The sequence below is a fragment of the Bison bison genome, unplaced genomic scaffold, assembly GCF_000754665.1.
Source record: "Bison bison bison isolate TAMUID 2011002044 unplaced genomic scaffold, Bison_UMD1.0 scf7180017864145, whole genome shotgun sequence".
In the NCBI taxonomy this organism is placed as follows: domain Eukaryota; kingdom Metazoa; phylum Chordata; class Mammalia; order Artiodactyla; family Bovidae; genus Bison; species Bison bison.
Window position 1 is genome coordinate 4,764,686 of NW_011494717.1, and position 14,540 is coordinate 4,779,225.

Genomic DNA, 14,540 nt, shown 5'->3' on the forward strand with positions numbered 1-14,540 from the left:
CTCTCTGTAGCTGGGCTTTTTAGGTGGCACTAGGGATAAAGAACCCACATGCCAATGTAGGAGAAGCAAAAGATGTGGGTTTGATCCCTGGGTTGGGAAGATCTCCTGGAGAAGGAAATGGCAACCCACTGCAGTATTCTTGCCTGGAAAATTCCATAGACAGAGGAGCGTGGCAGATTACAGTCCATGGAGTCTCAAGAGTCAGACATGACTAAGTAAACATACACTCCATAGTCACTAGTTAGTCTCTTAACTCAAGTCCCAACCCCTGCATGTAAACACTGGGATCACCTAAATACCTCCCTGTTTCCAGAAAACCAAACAAAATTTGTCAAGTTCACAATAGGTGTAAAATTATTGTCAAATGAAATTTTTGCTATTTGTTTGCTTTTCTTGCTTCTTTACTTCTTGAGCAATGAGATTATGTTATTTAAATATGTTTGTTAGCATCTTAATTATGTAGGTTAGTTCATTCAAACATTCACCTTATTTATTAGCAAATTAGTCCAAACACCTTAACAATAGAGACCAGCAATGTAGAGCACCCCTCCAGGTTATAATCTGTGGACTGAAGAAATAGGGCAGTGAAAAGAAGTCACAGATTTAGTAAAAATAATAATGCCAATGTGAGTTGAAAGCCAGGAAGAGGGTATGGTAACCAACAGGCCAGGAAAGATACATCTTTTAGAAAAGAATATGAAGAGTTGGGTAAGACAAGGGCAGAAATGTGTCTATCGACTAGATCACTTTCAGTGAAGTGTTAAGGGTGAAATTGCCCTGGAAACAAGATTGACAGGGGAGGAAGTGGAAACACTGTATAGGAAACTATTTTTTTTGTTTAGAGTGTTGCTTTAACGGGGCACAGAGAAATGGGAATGTAGCCAGTGAATATGAGGTGAAAAGGGACTTTTTTTCACTAATGAGAGATACTGAAGCATATTTCTTTGTTTATAGAAATAAGAAGTAATTGAGCAAAGAGTACTGAGATGGAAGATAAGGAATGAATGAGGGAACAAAGTCCTTGACAAGGCAAGGAGGATTGAGATCCAGCATCCAAGGGGAGAGACTTGCCCACCAGAGGGGTCTTTTGGTAGATGATGTCTTTTTCATAGGTCTCAAAGTAATTCTTTTCCAAATTAGGCCTGAAAAGTCAGTCATCCAATATATTTGAAGGTTACCAATTTATCTTGAGGAAAATGTCCTTCAGAGTGGAAATGTGAAATGCATTCTTTTTTTTTTTTCCTCCCAGTATCCCAAAGGGAGAAGTTTGTTCTGGCTCACAAAGACCTACATTCGAGAGTTGCCTACATTCGAGGCAAATAAGAAACATGCTTGGAGAAATAATAAAGACTCCTAAGGGATTGTGCAGAGAAAAATTACTAGATTCTAAAATGAGACAAATGAAAGTTAGGTGGGGTTTTATTTAACACCTGTGTAGTAATTCAAACTTGGTGACATGCAGTAGTATAAGCAAAATCCTAGTCAATAGCATGACATCCTTGTCCATTACAACAATGTAGGCTTCAGTTTAAAGAAAATTTAATCTGAATGGACTCAAACAAAAAATGAAATCTACTAGAATCCAGATACTCTAGGGATAACATTTATGAGGGACCTTGGTTCAGGGTTCAAACAAAGTGATCACGGCCTGCTGCTGCTGCTGCTAAGTCGATTCAGTCGTGTCCAACTCTATGTGACCCCACAGACAGCAGCCCACCAGGCAAGAATCCTTGGGATCTCCAGGCAAGAACACTGGAGTGGGTTGCCATTTCCTTCTCCAATGCATGAAAGTGAAAAGTGAAAGTGAAGTCACTCAGTCGTATCCAACCCTTAGCAACCCCATGTACTGCAGCCTACCAGGCTACTCTGCCCATGGGATTTTCCAGGCAAGAGTACTGGAGTGGGGTGCCATTGCCTTACTTCTTCTTTTTCTATAGAAGTATATTTTGCTTTCTTAGTGTTATCTCAATTCTCAAGCATATTGTTTTCTCTAGTAGTATATTTTGCTTTCTTAGTGTTATCTCAATTCTCAAGCATATTCTTTTCTCTTGCATAAGGTGATTACACAAAACTCTTTATTGCCCATCAGAAAAGGTAAAAAGACAAGCATCAAACAGGGAGTAGGCATTTGAAACATGTAACAACCTAATAATTTGTAAAATGTATTACTGCTGTTGTTGTTGTTCAGTCGCCAAGTCATGTCCAACTCTTCATGACCCCATGGACTGCAGCACGCCAGGCTTCCATTTCCCTTACCACCTCCCAGAGTTAGCCCAAGTTCATGTCCATTGATTTGTTGATGCCATCCATCTCCTTCATGGATCACTGCCTTGTCATGGCAAAGGGACTTGTGTAACTCAATGAAGCTATGAGCCATGCAGTGTAGGGCCATTCAGGATGGACAGGTCATAGTAGAGAGTTCTGACAAAACATGATCACTGGAGGAGGGAATGGCAAACCACTCCAACATACTTACCATAAGAACCCCATGAACTGTGTAAAAAGGTAAAATGTATTACAATAAACCTCCAAAAGAAAAAAAGAAAAGGTAAAAAATCATGGCTGGGCAGTAGTAACCAGAATAAGCAACACAAACAGTTAAAAAACATTGAAGTTGTTCAATATTATTAAAAAATGAGGAAATCTGAAATGAAATAACAGTGAAGCATTATTCCCTAGGTACTAAGATTAAATGTGATGTGTGACTAAGATTAAATGTGTGACTAAGATTAAAATGTGATGGCAAGGATGTAGAGCAATGGAACAATGAAACTTTCATACTTGCTAGTGGGAATGTAAATTGTCACAGTTACTTTGATAAAGAGTTTGACATTACTGAGTAGAGCTCAAGATGCACCTATCCACCCCTGACCTTTTTATACCTAGATGTATTGGTTTGGCCAAAAAATTAGTTCATCCATAACATCTTATGGAAAAACATAAATGAATCTGTTGGCCAATCCTAGAGAGATTGGCCACCAGGAGTCATGTACAAAATATTCAAAACATTACTGTAGATTCAAAAGCTTATCAATGGTAGACAACATAGAAATAATAGATAGATAAATTGTGGTATATATTCCATTTATTCAATAGAGCATGATAAAGCAGTGAAAATAAATGAACTATAGCAAGTAGTCACAGCATGTCTCTCAACTATGAAATGTTAAGCAAAAGTAGCTGGTCAAAAGGAATATTCAACATATTATTCTGTGTAGGCAAAGTTCAAAATGGGCAAAATTTCACCAACTATCATTTATAGTTATTTACAGATATATATTAAAACTCAATGTAAATATAAAGAAGAGTACAGCACTTAAGTAAATGGTTATCTCTGTGAAGGGGTGAGTAAAGAAGATGAGACTGAGAGTGAGGGTTTCTATTCCATTGGAAAACTATTTATTAAAATTAGTGTTGGATACATGGGTACCCAATTTTATTATTTTACTCTACTATGCGCAACCCACTCCAGTACTCTTGCCTGGAAAATCCCATGGACAGAGGAGCCTGGTAGGCTGCAGTCCATGGGGTAACGAAGAGTCAGACACGACTGAGAGACTTCACTTTCACTTTTCACTTTCATGCATTGGAGAAGGAAATGGCAACCCACTCCAGTGTTCTTGCCTGGAGAATCCCAGGGACAGGGGAGCCTGGTGGGCTGCCATCTATGGGGTCGCACAGAGTCAGACACGACTGAAGTGACTTAGCAGCATGCATATTATGTACTTTTTAGTATATATTGCATATTTCACAATAAAAAGTTAACCAAATACACCTAAGGATGCTAATTATATTTGTAACACCAGTCATATGCTGGTGAACTGGTGTGCTTATGCACGCCTTTGCAAAGTTCTTGGTATTGAATACCCAGAGCTATACAAATGCTCTTTTTTTCTGACCTCATAAAAATAGTTCTCATCTTATTGTAAAGAAAAAATACAGAAATTAAGTTTTTGCTCTTTGCAAATGCATTTTCCACCACTCTTACTGAGCACTCTTATGATGGCTTCTAAGCCATCATAGCAAACAATCTGCTCCTTAAAAAAGCTGGTTTTATCTCTGTGTCTTTCTATTAGCCTTGAAACTCTGCAACAATCTTAATTTCTTCAGAATGGGTTCCTTACCCACCTTATTTTCTACTAAATCCCCCTATATCTTTCAAGACTCAAACAGCAAATGCTGTTTCCTCACGTCAACTGTCTTTGATCGGTATATCAGGGTTAAGGTTCCCTCTACCATGTTCCCATATTTGTATGTTCATCTATTAAGTATTATGGCATGAGTCATGTGATTTCCTATGAGACTATTAGCCCTATGAAGCTAAGTAGTGGTTTATTCACACCTGAATCTTTCCCCAACAGTAAATTCTACAGATAATTGTTCAGTGAATATTTGTTAACTGAAAAAGAGAAGAGGTGACATGTTCACAATAGGATTGTTTATCATAACAAATCTCACAACAACCCAAGTGTCTACCGGTAGAGGAATGATCTATTAATTACAATGTATACATCTGATGAAATATTATGCATTCATTAAAATGCTACTGTGAAGTCAAATATATTAACATATTGAGAAACTTAATGATATAATGGTACTAAACTAACTTATGAGAAAGATGGTAATTTATTGACTATATATATATTACAACTATGCAATGATATACTTAGATTAACAGGAGCTGGAAAGCAAAATAAAATAGCCTACATAAGAAATAGCTACATACATCTATATTCACATAAATATTAAAATGATTGTGGATTCTTTGTTGAAATTTTTCATCATAGTATTTTTTTTTAGAAATTATATTTAAATTTTAATATTTTCCTACACCAGTGACTAAGATTTTGATTCTCGTAACTTATGGCCTTATTCAAAGCAATTTCTATTCTCTTTCTTAGCATGTGGCTCAATATGTCCACTGGAGGCCAAAAAGGATAGTTTCAGATGAACCCTATGAAGCAATTTCTAATCCAAACCATTTAAATGATAATATACTTAAAAAAAAATAAGAATCCATAAATGAATTTTCAAGAATAATTCTAGGTCACCAACTAGTAAAGCAAGGGGAAAAGTAAAACAAACAAGCAACAACAATGAAACCCACACACACAAAAAAACCTGTTGAAATGCACAATTATAAAATGTAAGGATTTCATAAAATTTTAAGATGTTCTGTGAATCACCCGGTATAAGTGTCTGTGATTGCACTAATTACTGGCCCTTCCTGCAGTCACAGGCAGCATTTAATATAGGACTGCTTTCCATGTGGGAGCATAAAAATACAAAATCAGCATTATTTATCATCTTTGCCTCGGTTACACATCTGAATAGAATCTGAACATTACAAATAGATTTCTGGGCCCCATTCCAAATGAGCTTGGGGAGGTGCTCTAGGCTTTCCGAGCTTAAGAATTCTTCGGGATATTTAAATATACAGCTTATGTTGAAAACAGTTTCTTAAAAAATGAAAATAATTTTTAAGGTTAACATAAAGCCTAGTGAAACAAAGAACTCACTTAAAAAAAAAAGTATCATTACATATAGTATCTTTGAGGTACCCGTTGTGGTACTTGAATTGAACATATCTGAAACCAGTCTCTCTCTTACCCATTGCACTTCTAGCACACTTTTTTCCCTCAGCTTTATTGAGGTATAATTGACAAATAAAATTGTAAAATATTTAAAGTGTGTAACAAGGTGTTATGAGAAATGTGTGCATTGTGCAAGGATTCTCTCCTGACACACTTTGATACTAATTCAGACTCCCTAACTGCCAGCCCCATAGTTGAATCCATCCTGAATATCATTACTGAACACATCTTCCTTGGGCATAATTCTGCTCACATATCTTCAGTAGGTCCCCACTGATTACTGAACAAAGCTCCAGACCCTCCAACTTCCACTTAAGACCCCTGCCTATCTGACCTTAGATAACTTCTCCTATCTAACTCTTTTCTTTTCCTTCACAGACTCTATGTTGCAGCCAAGCCACCTGTATTCTCTACACTTGTCCCTCTCCTTTTCCACATATATGCTTTAAAAAAAAAATCTTCACGGAGTGTATCTAACTTAACAGAAATTCAAGTCTCACTGATCCTCCAATTCTAGTTCTATTTTCCAGGCTTTCCCTGATATCTTTCTCCCTTAAAAGCCTATACATAAACAATCCAACTTTTGGATTTTTGTATAACAATTTGTACCTTTATACCCTGTATCCTTTACCTAACAGAGTCATTATCATCTTATTATCTATAAGATGTATGAAGTGAAGTAAAGTGTTAGCCACTCAGTCATGTCTGACCCTTTGAGACCTCATGGACTATAGGCTGCCAGGCTCTTCTGTCCGTGGAGTTCTCCAGGCAAGAATACTAGAGTGGGTAACCATTCCTTTCTCCAGGGGATCTTTCCGACCCAGGGATTGAATCCAGGTCTCCTGCATTGCAGGCAGATTCTTTTACTGTCTGAGCCACCAGGGAAGCCCTTGGATGTATGAGTACTTTAAAAATAGTATTTCTGACTGATTGTGTTATTTCCTTCAGCATTTTACAACTATTCGTACCCCAGATACTTTCATTAAATTACTATATGCATTAGAAAGACTTTTGATGTTTCCAGGAAATTCAGCGCATGAAAAGAGATAAACTCCTCTATGCCCTTGACCCCCCTCAACAATAACAACAAAGTTTCCCCTCTGTCTTTTATATGGCTCTATCCATTTTTGAAATAGTCAAGCCTGCATCAAGTTCTGTACAAACTTGCATCAGATTCCAGAGAAATAAAAATTAAAAAGACCTGTCACCTTGGAAGATACAAAAGAAACATCAGAGTGCATAGTTTAGGGTTGCAATAAGAAAATAAACACATATTTCACAAAAATGTTTACTTTCTATTATAGTCAATCTAAGATACGCACACAGTTCCTCAGGAGCACCAGAGGTGACTTTGCTTTAACTGTGATTTTTAGTAATCCTTAGTTATACTCTATTGGGCCCTGAGTAAGTGGTCTGGGATTTCTCCTCCACAGTCTGTTTAGCCTCACCCGGAGCTGACCTGCCACCCTGGGCTGTCACTGTGCTTCTTCCTGGATTCCATTTCCCTGCACTTCTGTCTCTGCACTCACTTACCAAACACTATCTAGGCCACTAGAGAGAGGTGATGCAGCTCCAGGTATGCTGGTCAGTCCATGAATCACTGACTTTGACTTGAAGAAAAAGGTGTATGCACGGGATTTTTTGTTTGTTTTTCTCTAGAAAAGAGAGCACTTGTTACCCCCTGTAATTCTGAACATGGAATGATTTTCCATCATTAAATATATCTTCCCCATGCTTGAGGAATGCTCAAAATAGCAAATCAAGGACTTCCCTTGTGGTCCAGGGGTTAAGACTCTGTGTTTCCAATGCAGGGGGCCCAGCTTGGATCCCTGGCTGAGGAACTAAGATCTCACATGCTGTGCCATGAAAGTGAAAGTGAAGTCGCTCAGTGTGCCTGACTCTTAGCGACCACATGGACTGGAGCCTACCAGGCTCCTCCATCCATGGGATTTTCCAGGCAAGAGTACTGGAGTGGGGTGCCATTGCCATGAGGTATGGCGAAAAGATTTTTCAAAAGACTTTTAAAAAAGAGGAAACCACATCTTATCCTTCTTTTGACATCAACACTTCAAACATATCTATTTCTCTTTATTATTTTTTCCAATTCTCTGAAGGTCTCAGAAAACCTGAAAAGCCGTGCTCCAAGTTTGCTCCTCCTCTAGGAAAGAACCACTTTAAACCACTTAATTATCAATCAATCTTAAGTAAGTCAAGCAAAAGCAGCATCTGACCCAATTTGTTTAGAAACCCATTCATTCAGCCTTGTGGCTTTTCTGCCATGCAGGAAACCTGTCAGACTGGAATCAAGAAAAAGGCTTATTGAATTTTAATGTTGAACTAATGTTGCTTCTGCAGTTGCCTGCATTAGAGGGGTGACGGGGAGTCCAGGAAGGAAGTGAAAAATGGTCCTTCTCTCTCTCTCACTTTTTTTTTCTTTTGTGAAGAGTTCAAACGTTCAATCTGTCCTTTCTGTGAACCTACTATTTATGGCAACCTCTTTTAACCTATATATAATGCATGAAGAAATCTAGGCAGAATAATATTGCATGTAGGCACTCATATGACTGATTGTGTTGAACCCTGAAAGCTTTTGAATGTCAGGATCAGGATATTGCGAGGTCCTCAGCTAACTCCACCTGCTAAGACAACTCTTATCTACCCTCAGAAAAATTATATATCAGTTTATACTATGGGACTTCAAGTGTGGATACTGTCTCGACCTGGAAGATTTATATGTCTTCCTCATTTCTCTGCATCATTTGTCATAATATAATGCCTTCAATAGGGTTTCATTAATGCTTTCAATTGAATGACAGACTATAAATATGTGCAGTGATTTAAACAGCATCAACACCACCTGAACACGGAAAATGTAGAAAATGAATACTGATTTTCTCACCTTCTCTTTCCCAATGATTACAATATCTAGTTCTTTTTCTGAACCCCATATCTCATATGCTACTCAGACTGAAGAAAGATAAGGAATAAGCAAGAACAGTAGATATTACTTCTATAAGAGGAATTTCCAGCTCTGCCTCGGTACTCAGGGCACATGGAACTTTGGTTCTCACGTCTTAGTGATATAAGTGACTGAGATTATGAAAAGTGAGTTAAAGGGATTTGTTTAATTTTGACTATTTAATTTCACTGTTCCACTTCCCATATGTCCAACAGTGGATTTGAAATAGCTCAACTCCGGTACCCTTGTTTCATCACTCCTGGGAGTTGTTACATTTCTTTTTTAAAAAGGAGGTCCGTTGCCTGAGTTTGCGTTCATCCCAAAACAGGGCTTGAGACAGGTACTTGAGTAGTTTATTTGCGAGTAGGAATGTCAGAGCAAGGAAAACAAGAGAAGAAAGGGGAGAAATCCAAGGTAGTTAGCACTTAAGACATCTGTTTCTTGGTCCCGTAGGTATCTTAAGTTCCATAGGGAAAGGTCTGAATAACCCTGTAGAATGCAGATAAAAGAACAATCTCTTAAAATACTTGGATGCTTAGCCACTTATCCACGCAGTCCTTTCCCACATGGTTTAAGGTTATCCTCCAAGACCACTGACCTCCTACTGCCAGGCTGCCCAGCATAAATGACTTCAGGCTAACCAAGTGTCTAAGCTATCGGGAATACACACACACACACAAATATCATACGGGCTTAAGGCAGGGCACTGAAATAAGCCCGAAATAGAAGGTGTGTTACAGAGATGTGTTAAGATCACACAAATTATGTGCTATATCCATGGATTTACCAGGATTTCTTAAGCTCAGCATACTAACACTTGGGGACAGAAAGTTATTTGTTGTTGGAAGTTGTCTTTCACATTGTGGTATGTTAAACATCTTCTCTGAGTTGTACCCATGAGATGACAGTAAGACTCCCCCAGTCGTGACAACAAAAAATGTCTCCAGACATTGGCAAATATCCTCTGGATGGCAAAATCACCCCTTATTGAGACCAATGACCTGAGTCAATTCACTAAAAGTGATATTAGATATTGCTCTGGTTGTATATATAGCATGCTAGAGAAACACACAGGTCATAAACAGATAACCTGCCAGAAACCTCCTGCCATCACAAAAAATAATAGGATTAATTCATTTATTCATTCATTAATTTAAAAACATCTGTTTAGCATGTGCTGTGTTCTAGGTACAGTTCTTTAATGCCCTAAAGATATAATTTTGAGTAAGAAGTAGATTTTCCCTACCTTTGGGGAGCCTACAAACTGATGGGGAAAAAGACACTGGAAGATATAATAAAGTTCATCAAGTTTATGATATTGATGAAGATTCCAAAATCAGTTTTGGCAGGAAAAGTTGAGACTTCAGGAAAGAAGTAACTCCTCGTGGGAATCGGGACCATATGGATATGATACAACAAAGAGTCTAAAATTCATTATAAGCAAATCACTTAGCAATAATAATAATAATCTTATATACTGCAATGCCAAGTATGTAACAAATGTTTTATGTATGCATATTGCTTTAATTCTTACAATAATATCATGAGCATTATTGTAACTATTTTTAAAAAAGGAGAAACTGTAGGTAGAGAAGTATAGTACATTTTCCAACATCTAGTGAACAGTAGAACTGGAATTATTTCCCATATAGCCTAAATTCAGAGTTACACCTAAAATAACTGTGGTAAACTACATAAGACAACTGCGGTCACCCTTCATTATTTCCTCCTCAGCCAACATTTTGCCCAATTTGTCCACATTCCCATTAAAAATCTAGGTTCACTAAATTTTGTTCATATAATTCATTTTCTTTAAGATTCAATCCAATTTAGTTTACAGAATTTTAGTCTCAGATGGGAGTAATTCTAAAAAAGAACACAATGAGACACATCCTTAATTATGCAATGCTTTTATATTTCTTCAGTAAATAGTGCAATGGTCTGAATACAATCATATCATTGACAAGTCAAACCAGGACATTCAAGAGTGAAAACAGATACTACTGATGATTTTGCTGGGACCATGGGTATAAATGTTACCTATTTTGGGTTAATTAACTTTACTCATTTGAAAAGACCCCGATGCTGGGAAAGATGGAGGGCAGGAGGAGAAGGGGACGACAGAGGATGAGATGGTTAGATCGTATCACCGACTCAACGGACATGAGTTTGAGTAAACTCCGGGAGTTGGTGATGGACAGGGAGGCCTGGTGTGCTGCAAGTCTTTAAATCTCTTAGAGCTTTTCAGAATTTACCTCTTTGAAATTTCTTGACTTCAGCATCAGTCCTTCCAATGAACACCCTTGACTGATCTCCTTTAGAATGGACTGGATGGATCTCCTTTCAGTCCAAGGGACTCTCAAGAGTTCTCCAACACCACAGTTCAAAAGCATCAATTCTTCAGTGCTCAGCTTTCTTTATAGTCCAAAGTAATGTCTTTGCTTTTTAATATGCTGTCTAGGTTGGTCATAACTTTCCTTCCAAGGAGTAAGAGTCTTTTAATTTTCATGGCTGCAGTCACCATCTGCAGTGATTTTGGAGCCCCAAAAATGAAGTCTCTCACTGTTTCCACTGTTTCCCCATCTATTTGCTATGAAGTGATGGGACTGGTGCCATGATCTTTGTTTTCTGAATGTTGAGATTTAAGCCAACTTTTTCACTCTCCTCTTTCACTTTCATCAAGAGGCTTTTTAGTTTTCTATATAGGATTAAGCAATGAAAAGATTGTTTTCCTCAATTCAGCCCTAAATATTTCTTCAGTCTCATTTTCTGCCACTGCTTACTTCACACTTCCCACTGCAAGTCTTTAAATCTCTTAGAGCTTTTCAGAATTTACCTCTTTGAAATTTCTTGACTTTGTTTAAACTATTCTGTCTCTGTAATGGTCTTCCCACTCCTCTTCTGTTGGCTAACTGGTCACTTGGCCAACTTCTCCTTTTGTAACTACTCTCTTGGCTAACATCTCATGCCTATTCCTATAAGAATGAGATCAACTCACAGAAGCCTTTTTTTTTTTTTTTTTTTAATGAGTTTCCTCCTGCTCACTTTCCCAACAAGCCTTAAATCTTTTCTTTGACTTCACTCTCCATTATGTTAAAATTATGCTGCTGAGGAACAAGGCATAAGTTTTTCAAATCTTTGCAGACTCCATGCTTAATACAAAGCATGCAACATGATAAATGCTCAGTGAATGTTAAATGACATATGGACATATTAACAAATATGTTTTTGCCACCCTCACAGCAAGTATATGTCAGGATCTTGAAATCAATGCATAATGCTACAACTCTTCATGCCCATTTTGTAATAAATGAGACTTTTCAAAAAGTAGTGTGGCAAACTGGTTCCTTGGAGTACTTGCCAGAGCAAAAAGAGTTTATAACACCATGGATACATCTCAAGAAAGTGTACTGTGTCCTAGATACATGTAGCATGTTACTACATAATCAATCCAAGTGGTCACTTCCATAACATTTGATGAAAGAATTAGAAAAAAAAAATCATTGAGAAAGTTATTCCTTGGGAGGGTGGGAGTTTATAACAGATTTTTCATAAAAAATAATTCTATAAAATTAATACATAGAAATATATTTCCAGGAAATTATGTATTCAATATTTTTTTCAAGGTCAGAAGGGTATTTTTGAAGAATAAAGTGTTAGTTGCTTAGTAGTGTCCAACTCTTTATGATCCCATGGACTGTAGCCTGCCAGGCTTCTCAGAGGTCCATGGAGTTTCCCTAACAAGAATCTGGAGTGGGTAGCCACTTCTTCTCCAGGAGATCTTCCCCACCAGGGATCAAACCCAGGTCTCTCACGCTGCAGGCAGATTCTTTACCTTCTGAGCCACCAGGGGAGGAGGGCACCAAACCCTTAGTATTAATAGTAGTATACTAAGTGTTTTGCTAACTCCACAACAAAATATAAACACTTGTCCAATTTTGTTTAACAAAAAAGTTCTAAACTTATTTGACTCTAAGCTATGTTAAATGTGTATGTTTTAAGAGTGAGAGGAGAGAGAGCTCATTCAAATAAAGCCTTCTATGATTGGGTGAATAATGACCTTACAAAGAAGACCACAGCTTAACCTCAGAGCCTATGAACACACTATCTTCACAAAGCAAAAGGGATTATGCAGCTGTGATCAACTAAAGATTTTGAGGTGGGAAGATTATTCTGGATCATCTTAGTGGGACCAATCATCGAAATAGTTCTGAAGTGAAAGAGAGGAGCAGGAGAGTCAGAGATGTGACAACAGAAGCAAAGGTCAGAGTTATGCAATTGCTGGCTTAAAAATGGAAGAGAGCCACGAACCAAAGAACAAAGGAAGGACTTGGTAACTGGAAAAGGCAAGTAAACAGACTGTTATCTACAGCCATATTCAGAAGGAATATGGTCCTATTGACAGATAGTCTAATTTTAGGCCCATTGAGCCCCATTTCAGATTTTTGACTTCTAGAACTATAAGATAACAAGCTTGTGTTATTTTAAGACACTGTTTGTGGTAATTTTTTACTGATGTATTAGAAAAACAATATACTTTCCTAGTGAGCAATGCTTCTAATTTATCAGAATACTTTGTCAACTCTAGTTTTATTTCACCTTATACTTTGTTTCCAACAACCCAAGAGATGACTCTATACAAAGACATCACCAGATAGTCAATACCGAAATCAGACTGATTATATTCTTCGCAGTTAAAGATGGAGAAGCTCTATAAAATCAACAAAAATCAACAAAAACAAGACCTGGAGCTGACTGTGGCTCAGATCATGAGTTCTTTATTGCAAAATTCAGGCTTACCTTGAAGAAAGTAGGGAAAATCACTAGGCCATTCAGGTATAACCTAAATCAAAATTCTTATGATAATACAGTGGAGGTGATGAATAGATTCAAGGAATTAGATCTGGTAGAAAGAGTATTTGAAGAACTATGGATGGAGGTTCATAACACTGCATAGGAGGCAGTGACCAAAGCTATCCCAAAGAAAAAGAAATGTAAGAAGGCATAGCGGTTGTCTGAGGAGGCTTTACAAATAACTGAGTTAGAAAAGAGAAGTGAAAGGCAAGGCAAGGAAAAGCTATACACTTACTGAAAGCAGAGGTCTATCAAGGAGAGATATGAAGGCCTTCTTAAATGAATAATGTAAAGAAATAGAGGAAAACAATACAATGGGAAAGACTAGAGATCTCTTCAAGAAAATTGGTACTATCAGGGAAAAATTTCATGCAAGGATGGGCTCAATAAAGGACAGAGATGATAAAGACATCACAGAAGTAGAGGAGATTAAGAAGAGATGGCAAGAATACAGAATTATACAAAAAAGATCTTAATGATGGGATAACCATGATGGCGCGGTCACTTACCTAGAGACAGATATCCTAGAATGTGAAGTCAACTGGGCCTTAGGAAGCATTACTATAAATAAAGCTAGCAAAGGTGATGTAATTCTAGGTGAGCTACATAAAATCCTAAAATATGATGCTGTTAAAGAGCTGAACTCAATCAGTTCAGTTGCTCAGTTGTGTCCAACTATTTGCAACCTCATGGGCTGCAGCACACCAGGCTTCCCTGTCCTTCACCAACACCCAGAGCATGCTCAAACTCATGTCCATTGAGTCAGTGATGCCATCCAACCATCTTATCCTCTGCTGTCTCCTTCTCCTGCCTTCAATCTTTAAAAGCATCAGGGTATTTTCTGAGTCTGCTCTTCAAATCCGGGGGCCAAAAGATTGGAGTTTCAGTTTAAACATCAGTCCTTCAATGAATATTCAGGACTGATTTCCTTTAGGATGGACTGGTTGGATCTCCTTGCTGTGCAAGGTACTCTCAAGAGTCTTTTCCAGCACCACAGTTCAAAAGCATCAGTTTGGGGGCACTCAGCTTTCTTTATAGTCTAACTCTCACCTTCATACATGACTACTGGAAAAACCATAGCTTTGACTAGACAAATTTTTGTTGGCAAAGGAATGTCTCTGCTTTTTAATATG